Genomic DNA, 13,732 nt, shown 5'->3' with positions numbered 1-13,732 from the left:
GACATAGCCAGTAATTGTTTTTAATATTATTATTTTGGATTGTGCTACAAATCACTTGTTCTTTATGAGCTGAGCTAATTGGATCACAGAATGAGAGGGATACAGAGAGAAAGGAGGAATAATTAACAATACAAAAGTTGGCATGTGCTGTGGACTTGCTATCTGGTTGAGGAAAGGATCAAGGGATGGATGTGCACAAAGCTGTCTACCAGTGGCTGGGAGCTGGTTAACTGCTAGTCCAGGAGCTGCATACTGCTGGCTCTGAAGCTGCAGGCTTTGATTGGCAAGCGGATTTTGAAGCATTTGGAAAAGAATGGGACTCAACTCTTCATGTGTCCTTGAGGACTGACACATGCTGTTTATCATGGCTATTCTGTACCAACACTGAAAAATCAATTCTGAAGGAGTAGAAAGAAATTTGAGCTGACTTGAACATGTGGTGGAAGTGTAGGAACTCTATCTGTGTAAAAGAAAGATTAGAGGACACTGTGCACCTGGAACACCATTTGGTGCTGTTCTTGGTCAGGTAACTTAGTGCTGTCTAATCTATCAGCACATGCAGTGCCCTTGGGGTTTAATTATGCAGTACTTGGGGAAAAGGCAGGGCTTTGGCCAGACACTCAGCAGAAGCATAGTGAGAGGTCTGGGCTGTGCTGCTGGGGGAAATCCTCTCCTGCTCAGCTCTGCTCTGAAATGGGCTGCTTGTACATACAGAGGGAATCATTCATAGTGAGAGAGGGTCTGGGAAAAGATAGTTTAAACTCCTCAGCCATTCTTGTCCTATCCATGAGAAAGTGATATTCCAGCTTCTGCAAGTCTTGAAATTACCTATAAATAATGGGATAGGATGGCTTAAATCAGAACTTGTATTTCTGTGCTGACAATGCACAGCATCTGCTTCTGCTTTAAGCAGGGACTGAAGAGACTTGGCAAAAAAACAGCCTTTGGCATCACATGCAGGGGGAGCTAATAAAAGGCCATAAATCGAGCAAATATATGGGCCTCTTCACATTGACAGTTCCCTTTGAGAAAGTAATTAGGGATGGGGATGAAATTTTAAAGAAAACATATGCACTGGGAGACTTTGAGTGGATCTCAAACAACAGAAGAGCAAAGAATGTATCAGTACTTTCTTGTGGAGTATAAAATAACCAGCCTTTAGAGGTTGAGCTGGAAGTCAGAAATTTTGCCCCAGACTGCGCTGCCGACTTGACAAATGGCTTACCTATGGTATGTCTTCCATCTCTGATGAATCTTTGAAGTGAACTGTGTCGCTGGATAAAACACATGGTATTTATGTTTTAACAGCAAAACAAATACCATGTTTTCATATGCTTGGACACTAATCTTTTGAAGAGAAGAACAAAACCCAAACTCAGCCGTAATAAAGTCTTGGCAGTAAAGTAGACCCAGATGAACTGCATTTTGTATGCAGTACAAAAAAGCTTCAGTTTTTTCTTCCCCTTCTGTGGCTGACTGGCCTTAACACTTTCCAGTAGTTTGCAGTTGCTTCCAGGTTATTTCCCAGGCTGTAGTTATCTTTGTGATTACATTCAATATTTTATCGGTGATAAAATTCCCCTGATGGTTTTAAGGAGAGTCATGAATGTGAGATGCTACAGGACAACTAAGCAATGGAATTCTTAAAAGATTCACTCTTGACTGTGATTCAAATTATTTGCAATGTGTCCTAAAACACACCAAGACTGTATATGCTTCTACAGTGGCTTTCTCAAAAGGGTATTGTTTCGTGAGTAGTAATTTCAGATGGGACTGCAATGAAAGTGGTTGTACTAGACAGTTATAGTTAGAGAAAAATCTGCAAGATTGAGTTCTCTTTTCTGCTTTGGCAAGAGTGTTTTCATTCAAGCAATAACTGAACTAGTGTTGAGCAAATTTGAACTTCTCAGGATCAGCTGGAAGAAATGGTAGATAGAGTGAGAAATGGCTCAAAGCCACCATGTGTTCTTTCCTGTATATCCCTGATCCAGTCAGGGCTTTGAGCTGAAGTCTTGATTTCTAGAGGTGGGAGTTGTTCTAGAGGTCTTTTTCTGTAGTGGGCTTTTCTCAGACTGCTGTGCAACGCTGATGACATCCTAAGAAAAAAAACTGCTGCATTAAAGGAAGGCATCAGCAATACTTGTGCTTCTTTTAAAGCCTGGGTTCAGTTTGCTTAACTCTTTGCCGTGGTTTAGCCCCATTATTTCCAGTGAGATTTAAATAGACTCTTCACTGTAACACAGGGCAGGCTTGCTGGCCTTCGGTTAACAAAAAGCAGGAGTTGAATTAATATCTTTTCTGACAGTACCTCGAGAGTTTGAATAGACATTAGCAATAAATGACTGGTAATTACTCTGGCTTCCTAACCTAGCAGAGACCCTGCTGCTGTATTTATCTCCTGGCAGTGGAATGCAGCAGAAAGGTGTGAGGCTGTGAAGGCTGCCCTGTGCAAAGCTTGAAGCAAATCTCAGTCAATAGATGAGATAACCAGCTGCTGCCTTTTGATCCGGAGACATATAGGACTTAATTGACTCAATAGCAGGATGCTCTGATTAGGTACCAAGTAATGTTATTTCTTCATCAGATTTCTGTGGTTTACACTGCACAGTACTGCTCTAGGGGGAGACTCTACAGGACTGCTGTATTTTCACACAGCCTGGGGGCTATCACTCCAGAGATGTTTAAAATTGAGCTCTTTTGAAAGTGTATCTTCATTCTGCTGGCAAAGTTCTGCAGAAGAGCACAGGAAGGTGCCTTAGTGGGAAGGGTTTGGTTTAGGACTGCTGACCATCTTCCCACTGTTTCAGATCTTAAAGTGCAGGAAATCAAATGTGTGCTTTGTAAGTTAGCACAATTGAAGCTGTATATAATTTTATAGTACACCATGTAACACAGGAATGAAAGGATTTATCTACAGGGAGTGTTATACTTAAAATAAGGTGTTTTAGTCAATTTTAGTACATTGAGACATACCTGTGGATACTTTTTAAATCTGCAAGCTTCATGCAAGCAATCAGTTTTACTCTGTAGATGACTTGCTGGCTGGGGGTGTTTCAGCTAACACATTCAAGATGGATACTTGGCAGTGTTTACTTTTAACTGCCCCGATGGCTGAAAAGCCGAGTGCTTTATTACACAGCTCATAATGGGACTGCTCTCAGTGCTACCAGAGGCGTGTCAGTTTTTCTGTTGTTAAAGTTGCTAGTAAAAGTCTTGGAGCATGTTTTGGCCAACTAGAAAGTATTTGAAAATCTCATCCAAGAAACAGAATAGTGCAATCTGTTATTTTTGTGGGATGGTGGGTGGATTTACAATGCAGTTGAACAAAATAAGATCATGCATAGGCTTCTGAGTCTCTGTAGTAATTCTGCTTCCTTCAGAGCTCAGCTTCTATTTTGTCTTTTTGAAAACCTTCTCAAACACTACAGTCTTAGACTTGTTTCTGGAATTGAAATTATCAATTTAGATCTGGGAAAAGCTGATCCAACAGAAAATTGGTGTCAGTCACAGCCAGTGTGTTCAGACCAAAAGCTCTGACTTCTTTGCCTGCAGAGACCTGGACCATAGGGAATCCCAAATGTTGCAGAGCTGAATCAGTGATACGTTAGAGTCGTAACTCCAAAATTATCTCTTCCATAGGTAGCTGTACATATAAATAAAGATATTTAAACTTTTGAAGCAGATTAGAGTGAACTTTTAGGCCTCTTTTCAGTGACAGTTATCAGGATGGCTGGGCAAGATTCTACAGGATATTGTATGTGCATTTGGGTGAAAATGACAAAATCTTAGGTCTTCATACTTTTTCTCACCTTTCCCTGCTCACTGGACTTGAAATCTTGAAAAGTGCTTAGTAAATCCTCTTTAACATCTCAGATGTTCTGCAACTTAGTCCCAAATTCTGTGACTCAGCCTCGTGGAGTACCCACAGCATGCATCAGTTTCTCCAGAGAGGAACTGTATCTCTGTACTTCATTCCTAAAAGACTGTAAATCTGTTTTGAAATTCCACAAAATGCCCAGTGGACTTTCCTTGACACTAAATATCGATCATACACATAATTGAATATTCTATTTTTGGAGTTTATACTTAAACCAATAATAGAACACACCGCCTTAGTTTAAACATTCAAGTATTGAAAACTTGGCCTATATTTTTGTAGGCCTTATTTCCCTAATATTTCCCACAAAATAATGCAATAATTTGGGCTTTTGAAGCAGATGTGATGTAAGCTGTGATCAGGTGCAGTGTGCCTAGCTTTTGCGTACTTACCCCAGCTGTTTCCCTTCAGGGACAGCATGGTGAGGACTCTGGTGGACCTAATTTCTCATTCCCATGAAGTGTGCCTGCAAAATACAGAACTTCCCTCAGTAGGTGATCTGTACCGAGTCTCTTGCCAGCAATGTCTAAATGTAAAGGTAAAAATTGAGAATTTATTGGGTTTTACTAGCTGAAAGCTGAAGTTTGTTATTCTGTTAATAAAGTAGGTTATGCTGAACATAAAATTAGCTGTTGCCAAGTGTGCCACAGTGCCATTTTTGAAGGAAATTCTTGTGGTAATTGACTGTTGATGTTCTGAAACATTCTTCTGCTTGTACCCTTCTTAAAGCACAGGACAGAAAAGTCTGGAAAGGGAGGCAGCGTTTAGTCAGGTGGACAGAATTTACAGGATAGATAGTGAAAACAGCACCAAACCTGAGAGGCAAACACCTGAGAGATTTTTAGATGATTTATGTGGGTCCAGTAGGTGTTAGCAAATTGTTCTGCTAAGCACAGTTAAGTAGTAAAACCAGTTCTTTCTACTTGCTACCCATTTCTTTGGGTTTTTTCTTCCTTCCTTCCTCCCTCCACTGCAGGAAAAAAACCAACCCCTTGTTGATGGAAGTATAGCAAATAGGAAGTGTTATTACCCCAGTTTCCCAGGAGGTGATTTACTCATGAGCAGTAAAACCCCAAACTGTCTGAACTGCAGATTTACCCAGATCCCATGCTTCAGTTCAGTCCTCATCTTGAGTTGTTAAGAAAAGCAGTCTCTTATGGAGAGGTTTAAGAGACATCCTGCCCTGCATGGTCTTTCATAAGAACTGAGATGCATTTGAAATACAAAACAGATGCATTTGAAATACAAAACACTCTCTCTTCAAAGTATCTTTTCAACTATGGATAAAAGTCAGACCTGCTGGGGTGGATTAGCTTTATCTAGGGTGAGATTCACTCTTCAGCTTAAACACTGATGTTCTTCTCCTCTGGATTTCCTGGGCTTCAAACTGAACTCAGAAGCAGGAGGATTTTGTATAGATGGCTGGTGATTTATTTCACCTCCTCTTCAGAGCAAGGTGCCACCCTGCAAATTCAAGTGGATAGGAAGTGCATGGTGAATTGATTGTAAGGGGGTGTTTTTCTGCTCTCCACTCTTTCCTCTGTGCCGGTGCAATTCAACCAGGATTGCAAGTGGTTCAGAACTGTAGGTTCCTAGATTCCATGGGGCATAGGGCAGCCAAGTAGATAGTTCTTAAACCTACCCAGTGATTTTGTGCCCCCACTTTAAACTGAAATTCTCAGCATCAAGCCTTTTAGCTGGAGGTTGATCAAAACCACCTTTGTTTTCCTGTCAAGTTACAGTGTCAGTCTTATACAGCCAAGTTTTTTCACCCCTAAAATGCAGGTGCTATTCATATTGACTTACATTTGAATTAATTACTTCCATTTGTCATATACTGGCTATATAAGTCAACCAAAAAAAGCTAAAAGGACCTGTCCAAAGCCTTTAGGGAGATTATTTAATGTCTCACATAAATACTGACTTACAGAAAGGCTTATCTTTTACATTAAAGAGTGAGTATAAAAGAACCAATAAAGCATTTTCTAGATTGGTGATTCAGTGGCCAGCTAAAGAACATAAGATTTTCATAGAGTTTGACATGCTGCATCACAGAAACTAGAGATCCCAGGGGTGGGTTACATCTTTAATGTGTGAGTCTGTGCTTGGTGCTGTTGGATATTGAGAGGGTAAAACAGTAAAGGAATGCAAAAGAAATAGCACTAGCTCATGAACATTTAAAAATGGTCTAAACTTTTGAGGCCCTGAATTTTACAATGTCCCTTTTTAAATATAATCATCATTTATCCTGTGCTTAATAAGAGGTGGAATATGCTAAGCAGTACATAATCCTTGCCCTAACGAATTGTCTTATGCTCAATGGATGTAAAGCACCAAAGAGAGCCAGGAGGATACAATTATGGATATAATAGGTGCAGTAGGTGGGATTAGAAGGCGTACAAAGCACTGCAGATATAACAAAAAAATCAGTTGGAAAACTAAGCAATGCAATAAAAGTAATTTGCACCAGCAGACACCAATAGTCAGAATGTGTCTCTCCCTGTAAGGTCTGGTTTAGAGGCTCCAGAGCTGTGGTGACACTGACACAGAGAGTACCAACATTTCAAGGTTCAGGATACAAGAGGAGTGGAAGAAAGAAACCCTTTCTTTGTAGGAGGAGTAAAAGTAGCTTAGTAAGCAAAACAGCTGCCAAGACAAGATCCGTGATCATCTCCTGCATGCTTGACTGCAGGTAAAAGGCAGCTCTGAGATTCTTTCAGAGAACAGTAAGAGCTTTGTACATTTTTAGCTGTCATAAATGGTCTTCAAGGGTGGTAGAACTGAAGGGGAAGCAGCCAAAACAAAGAGGTGTTACAGACAGTTTTGAGCAATATGTAAATAGTTAAGGCTGAGGGATAGACACTTGGAGAGTCTGTAAGGAGCAAAGGCTTTGTAGTGGCTCGAGTGCTTTAAAACTGTGGGGGGAAAGAAGCAGCTGTGTGTATGTGTTGTAATTGTTTATTAAGTAGAAACTGGCTGTTTGTAGTCAGTACTACCTCTCAGTTGAACTCTGCTTCCCGAAGACCTAAAAGCCATTGGAGCTTGGAGCACATGAACTTCTGGGAGTTGGGAGCACCAGAGAGCAGCTGGAAGAGAGTTTTGTCTGGGAGCCTGGGCAGAAGGAGGTCAGACTTCTGTTAGTCCCTGTCAGTGTGATACAGCTGCAATTGCTGTCTCTGCTGCACTTTTCAAATGGATCCCGTCCCTGGGCTGTGTGGCCCAGGGTTGTGCACACAGTGCTTTTCCATTTGTGGTTCCAGGAACAGCACTCTTTTTAAAGCTGAAGGCAGAGATGAGTGAATGCTGCTCCAGATGGGAACTGACAAGTTTGAAAACATGTCAGCATGTGTATATTTTTAATTTCAAAGGCCTCACGCTAGCGTTAGAGTTGCCTTAATTCTAGAAGTAACTCTGTAGAACTATACAATTCCTAAACATCTCTACCATAGCACAAGCATGTTGGCAAAAACACAAGCCCCTGTTGGCCACTTAATATGTAATGAAATATTCTTATTCCAGTCTTTTGGACTGATCAGCTACTTAATGAGGATGTTGTTCTTTGAACTTATTCTGACATTGCATGCATCAATTGCAGAAAACTAAGAGGGAAAATTTTGTTATGGATACCTAAATAATCTTGGCTTTTGGAATTCAGTCCACAGAGTTCGGTAAGGTTGAAACTGAAGATTAATCTAAACAGATTCTATTAATAGTGGTGCTGCTAGGAGACTGAGCCTGAATTCTCTGTACAACAGCTGATGTGTGTTCTGAAATATGTTTGGTGTTGGTGCTTGAGATGTAGATTTGGAGGTGGGAAGGATTCATAATGCAAAGTTTCATCACATGGGGATTATTTTATTCCCTAGTTGACTCTACAAAATGACATTGGCCTCCAAGGCCATGTTTTTGTCAGTAGGGATGCTCAAAGGGAGTGGAGGTTGTGCCTCCACTTTTGATAATGGGAGTCAAAATACAGGGCTGTTTACAGCTGCTTCTCACTTCCACTGTGCAAGACTGACACAGTAAGCGGCAGCTCCAGAGGTCAGATTTGGTGTGCCTTGTGTGTTGGTAGGAAGGCAGTGAAAGGCAAGACTGAGGGCTCAGTGTCTTTGAGACCTTTAGGAATGCCAAAATGTAGCTTACAGTGAGATATCTAAACAAACAGACATCTGGGTTCAAACTTCCCTGCACACCTACATCTGACTTGCTGAGCTGTAAGCCAAAGTGAAATCTGAGTTCCTGATTCCTACACAATTTCTCTCCTGAGCTGGAAAATATTTGATTAAATAAATTGTTAGATAGCATCCTACTTCAGGGCAAAAAGAAGGATTTTTTAAAAAATTTTTTAAAATTTAATTTGTATGCCTAGAAAAGTGGCTGGTTGTGCTTCATCATGAGCTTCACTAACAATGATTTTTGTTTCTTTGCTATAGTATGTCACAGTCTCTGTATTACTGCTCATGTGCCATAAATCTTAGAATAATGACCTGGGATAGTAACTGGTACAAAATGTCTGTAGGCTTAATCAGGGACTCCATCAATCCCTTTCATCTCAGTGAAAAGAATAGAAGAAAAGAATGGAAATAGCATCTGCTCAAGTGATAACCTGAGGTCCTGAGGGAGCCATTGCTTTGTGACCTCCTTGCACAGTTTCCTTCACAAGGAAACCCATTTCCAGAGCTCACCTTGTTTCAGGTGGGGAGAGCCTCGAGGTGCTTAGTTAGTGGCCTCTGGCAATTGACCCTGGAGGCCTTTCCCTTTTCTGCTGGGATCATTTTATTGCCTTCCTGCCTGAGAACAATGAACTTTTAGTTCTGACACTTAGTGAGATTAGACCTTATATAAGTGGCCCTTACATAAAATGCAATAGAATGGTAAAACTGCCTAATTGGTAACATACAAAGCAGACCATATAATTGCATAAGAAGTGAAAAATCACAGATGTGAATACCTGGGCATGCTTGTGGTGTTATTGTAGAAAGCCTAGTTATGGTTTATATTTTTTCATGAAAAATGTTTCTTGAATGAGTTTTAATCTGAAGAAGACATTGAGCAAAATTGACCTTAAAAGACAACTGAAACTGTTACTATATTGTTCGGCCAGGTTTGAAATGGCTTACTAAGGTATAGCAGGCTGTGTTCAGGTGGTGCTCTTTGATGGTAAGAACTAACCTCCCAGAGATCTAGTGCTGAAAACCACTGAATGTTACAGTTAGAGCTGGCATGCTGCTTGGATGATTCAGATGTTGGTATTTCCCAGCTTCCCAAATATCTGCAAATGTTAAATTCCTAGTTTTTGCTTTTAAAAAGACATTTCTATTGAGAAACTTCTTATCTCTCCTTACTATTTTTGGTATTCAAACCAAAGATGCCCAGATTGAGTCTGAATACTGTATAGGGCTATTTCCTCTATTTAGACTGCTTCCTAAGGAAATGGCAGGCTTTTGCGGTTGCCCTGTCAGCTGAATAATTTCTGAATTCATTGGTCAGTTTTCACGTTTGAAAAGAGAGCTGGAAGCATGGAACAGCACTGCTCTTTCTGAAATGGAAGGGTGACTCAAATGAATATTTTTGCTCAGGAGGAAGCAGCAGCATTTAGCTGTTGCACAGCATTTGACAGGAGCTGACCAGTGAATTGGCCAGTGTGGACCAGCATCTCTACTTAGATTTTTCTCTTTATATGTGAACTATATACACATACATCTCTAAAACAATGGGAAGAGCTGTAAGAAATACCTGAGCATGTCAAATGAGATCAAATGAGAGGGAGAGGGGACTACCTCAAACCTGAAACAAATTTCCTCTGAAATACAGCCATGATCCTTGGGTTGTTTTTCTTTAGGGCTCATTTCACTGCTTGAAGTCAAAGAAAACCAAGTGCTGTTTGATTTGATATTATTGCAGGGAGGAACTTCATGGGTCATTAAATCCAGCCCTATGAAATACGTGCATTCAACCAAAAGCACAGTTGATAGATGTACCTGCCCTTCATCTTGTGTCTTGAACTGCTTCAAATTTCTGATAGCTCAGATGTCTTGCTTTGAATGGGAATGGAATATTTTACTGTTGGTGCTAAATTATGAGCTTACTGGCTCTGTCTGCCCTGAGCTTTTTACTGCCAGTGGCACAAGAATGCTGGAGTAGATAAGAAATGATGAATGAGTGGGGGTTCTTAGGGGTTTTTTCCTAAGCATCTGCTGTTGGCCACTGTCAGAGACAGCAGGCTGAGCCTGCTGAACTCATGATCTGGTATCAAACAAGTGTTATTTTCTTAAGAATTTTGAAAATCCTCTCTCCCTCTGAAGCGGAGGAGAGGAGGGAGGAGTGTCCTGCATGACTGGACTGCTGTAATGCGTTGTGCTTGGGCTGGGGAGGAGGAGGAGAGCTGCAATTTGCAAACAAAGCATTCATGTTCCCTCACATTGCTTCTCTTCTCCCAAGGACTGACGGCTGCACATCTTTCCTGTCTGCCACGCTCCACTATCCCTTGTGCTTTCTCAGGGAAGCAGCTTTGGCAGTTGTTTTCTTCCTCCATCGTGCTCATGTATCAGAGTATCTGTGGAAGTGGGAGGCTGCTCTGTCACACTTGTGTTTTGAATGGGAACTGGAAACTGTGCAGAGGGATGATCAGAGGTTCATATCACACCACCTTGGAAACAAAATGTTTGGTTTTAACTTTCACTTTGCGAAACTGTCTGTGCCTTAGCCAGAGAACCTGGTTTTTTATTTGAAAGGCATTACTGGAGGTGAAAAAGACTGAATTAGGACTCATGTATAGAAGGTTTAAAACTGAAAATTATTGAATCTACCATCTATCTAATATCTGAGTTTCTAGAGGAATCTCTAGCTTTCACTTGTGCAAATGTGACCAGTTTGATCATCTGAAATTGCAAATAAACAAGTTCAGCTTGGTGCTATGAATAATAATGTTTTTACCACAAATAGTTTCTGAGTTTGCTGGTTTATTGGTTCACTGCCCTTCCTCCTCCTTGATTAATTTGAATTTCTAAAATTTCCCGACTTTAACATCTATGAATTTTAAAAACTTGATCTGACAAACACTTGCACAGACACACATATGGGGTCAGTTTATCTTTTGACATTAGAGCTTTGGGAGCAGTAAAAACATTGATATAATCTTAGTGCATCTGTTTCTAACTGGATGGTGAGTCCACTTCTGATTTAATAAGGAAATAAAGGGAAGCAGTGTTTTGTGTCTGCATATCCAGGGCAGATACGAGTGAAATAATCTCTCAATTAAATTTTAAATTTTTTTCCTTTGTAAATGTTCCTGTTTAGTAGGTTTGAGTCTTAAACTTTTCCATTACTCCTTAGGGGATCATGTTGGATGAGCCTTGGACAGGGAACATGTGATGCTCTTTAATATTGACAGGTCTTGAGAGCTCCTGAATAGATTAAATGTCTTTTTGCCTTCTTAGAGATAGCCTTCTTGCCCTTTTTAGAGTTTGGATCTAATCCAAGAAAAGGCTAAGAATTAGCTCAGCTGCAAACAAAACCTGACTACTGACTCCTGAATTATGAATTGAAACTTCACATAATGGAAAGTTGAGGCCCAGTAGTCTAAACATAAAAGTTGCCTTGCAGTGTTGTTTTTGAATGAGTGCAGGTAGTTTTGCTGGGTTTTTTCTGCATGGCTTTTGCTTCCCTTCCTGTTTCATTCTTACTTGTTTTAATACCTACTTGTAGGCATACAATACATAATTGAGAGGCTATGGTACAGGAAGCTTTCCAAATGTGTGTGAAATTTGCAAAACACAGCTCTTTAACTTCATGTTTAAAGGTACAGTGTGGTTAGGGTCTAAGGGAATGACTGCAAGATTATGTAAATGTGTGTATAATACCAAACTAGCTTTAATACCTTTTTTCCCTTGTAATGTTCAGGGGAGATTGTAATATTGACTCAGTATTCCCAAGTGCTAATTTTGGCTAGAAAATGTCAATATTAATTTAATTACTTAATGTTTCTGTCACTTCCCAACAGAGTGTTTAAAATCTCCTGTAGAAACCTTTTGTTTCAACCTTCAAATTTTTTTCATGGTGGCTTCTTTTCCACCACCTGCAGTTTTCCAGTACAAATTTAAAAATACGGATACTCAGAGCTGAATGTAACACATCAGTAGTGCCATGGAATCACGTCCTGACTTTCTGTTCCCTTGCTTCAGAAAGCTGAAGGCTGTGTGAGTCATTTATTCATTGTGCTGTGGCAGTGGCAAGCTACTCCTGAGTCACTTACCTGCCAGGATGCTGAAGTTCCTCAACAAATCCTCCTTCCTGGAGCAGTTGCCTGTGCTCTGTGTTACCAGAGGTGTAGCTTTGCCTGTTTTAACTGATGTCAACTGCGTGTGTGCACACTTTTCTTTCTTCTTTATATATATATTTTTTTAATTTCATTCTGTCAATCTATGTGTTAGCAGAACATTTCTTCCAAGGAATTGCTTATATGTAGACCTCAGCATTTTTATGTATCTGGATGAGCATCTGGCTAGCTCTGATTAATGCAAAACCAAACTAAAGCAATTTCATTCCCCGGTGACTTTATGCTGTCAACTACTTTGAGATCTGTCAGTTAGCCAACCCTTAATCTGTTTAGCATGTGCTTTATTGACAGATGAGCCAAATTTGTAGTCAGAATATCATGTGGTATAAGTCACATACCTTGAAAATCTTAACTACTCAATCAACTCTACCAGCCAAACCTGGGATTTCAAGTTCTGAGATCAGATTTATTTGAAAACCGGTGTCATGATCCCCTTGAGATTGTCATTAGTTGCATTCCTGTCCTTTAATAGAAACCTATGCAAATTTTTCAGTTTCAGTCCAGCACTGGTTTTGGACTAACAAATCTCCAGTGGCCAAGGCATGAAGTTAGCAGCCATTTCTTCTGGGAACCATGGAGAATTGCATCCAGTGAGATTTACATTTAAAAAATGAACTCATTACAGGCTGAGTATCAGTTAAAGCTGTTAAAAACGGCAAACAGACTGGAAAATATGGAGCTGATACACTAAGTGTCGGGTGAGGAAAGTGTCAAATAGATCACAGGCTGCTGCCTTCCATCAAGACATTGGTAACTGTTGTAATTGTGCTTCTGTGTTCCAAGTGCCTGTCAGAGGTCAGCATCTCTGGGAACAACAGTGTTTGTACTTGATGTCACTGTTTATACTTTGATTCACAAGTCTAGTTTCTTCTTGTGTTTTCTTCCTTGGAAAGAGATGTTGTTAATAAATGTTTCCAGATAGGAATGCTCATCACAGTTTAGCTAAACTTTACGTGCATTTCTTAAATCTTTGAACACCTTGAGTGGGGAAACTGGCCTGGCCTGGTAGTCAAAAATTAAATTGAGGCCACTGCAGATATCAGCTTGATCTCTTGCTTTAGATTCTCAAGTTTAGTGGCTGTTGCAGCAGCTTCCCAGGACTCAGGATCTCAGGAAGAGGATCTCACTGTTAACATCTCACACTCTGCATGTTTGGGAGGAGAAACAGAATCGATTTGATGAGATGGCTTTTTCTGCTTGAAAGATAATATTGAGAAGGCTCCAGAATACTCAAGGGCTTCCCTTTTGCAAATTTATATCACTAAACTGTAATTTCAAAAGAAGAATCTGCTATACTGTGGGAAGAGTGTAATGGAGTTTAAAATCAAGTCTATTTTAGTTTTGCATAAATCCATCCTTACTAATCTTAATCTGCCTTTACTAATCTTGCTAGCCTTCTGCAGAATTGGAAAAGGCTGGTTTGAAATCAAAACAGTGCAAACTCAAATCAAAACCCACTTCTTGAAGCCAGCTGGTGTGCAGTCAACACCCTTTACGTGCTTCTGGTGGAGCTTCTG

At 40.2% G+C, this 13,732-nt stretch overlaps 1 protein-coding gene across 3 annotated transcripts in view; it reads left to right on the top strand.

Moving 5' to 3' along the window:
* The window catches only part of ZDHHC8 (zDHHC palmitoyltransferase 8), a 109,435-nt gene that overhangs the window by 31,081 nt on the left and 64,622 nt on the right, over positions 1-13,732 (top strand). The window lies entirely within an intron of this gene.

Source organism: Lichenostomus cassidix, chromosome 15 (assembly GCF_008360975.1).
Source record: "Lichenostomus cassidix isolate B80296 chromosome 15, HeHo_3.0, whole genome shotgun sequence".
NCBI lineage: Eukaryota > Metazoa > Chordata > Aves > Passeriformes > Meliphagidae > Lichenostomus > Lichenostomus cassidix.
Note: the sequence above shows the minus strand (reverse complement) of the source record. Positions and strands in the feature narration are given on the sequence as shown.